Below are 773 nucleotides of genomic sequence, written 5' to 3'. Positions count from 1 at the left end.
CCACTCAAGGGCTCCTCTTCAACTCTCCTGTGTGGCAAAGCCCTCGTAACCCCGAGAAGGCTGGATCCAGGATTCCGGGGGGACTCGACCCCCTATCTTGTGGTGGTCGCTTAGGACAGGGGATAAGGTGGCCTCACTCCGGGGTGCTCTCTCCACTCTGGACCCTTCCCCGACCCACTGATCATTGCACATGGTTCAAAACAAATACAGTTTATTAAACAGCAACCAATTAAAACCTAAGGACAAAATGGGAAAGGCCAAAGGAAAAGACGTCTCTGTGGGCACGGGGGGCCCCCAGACAGCATCTCTGGAATGTCAGGGCAGTTCACAGCCTGTTCCTCACACGGCCCAGGCCCTGGCTGTGCTGCAGAGACGCTGCGGGTCGGACACTTGCTCTGGCGGTGGCCACACGGCCGCAGGCTCTAGGTGGCCGGGCTCTTCTTCCCAGCGTCGCCCCTCGTCGGGGTTACGATCCCCTCCATGCAAAGCCTCTTGGCCGGGGGCGTCTCCCTGCGCTGGGCCGCTGCCCCGATCCCCCCACTCTCCCTTGCTGGTCACCACACCCGGCTCCGGCTCCAGCCCCAGCCCCACTCTGCCTGGGCTGCCCCTCCCCTGGTTCGCTCCGGCCGGCGCGGTCCTGCTCCCCGGCTCTGCTCCGCCTCCTGCTCTCCCCTTAGCTCAGCCCCGCGCTGGCCCAGGCAGCTCCCCTCACACAGAGGACGGGACTCCTGGCCTCCCTCATTGGCTGGCCTGCCCTGTCAATCAGGGTGACT

The sequence above is a fragment of the Gopherus flavomarginatus genome, chromosome 15 (assembly GCF_025201925.1).
Source record: "Gopherus flavomarginatus isolate rGopFla2 chromosome 15, rGopFla2.mat.asm, whole genome shotgun sequence".
NCBI lineage: Eukaryota > Metazoa > Chordata > Testudines > Testudinidae > Gopherus > Gopherus flavomarginatus.
The sequence above is the reverse complement of the archived record's forward strand: the minus strand, read 5'-3'. Positions refer to the sequence as shown.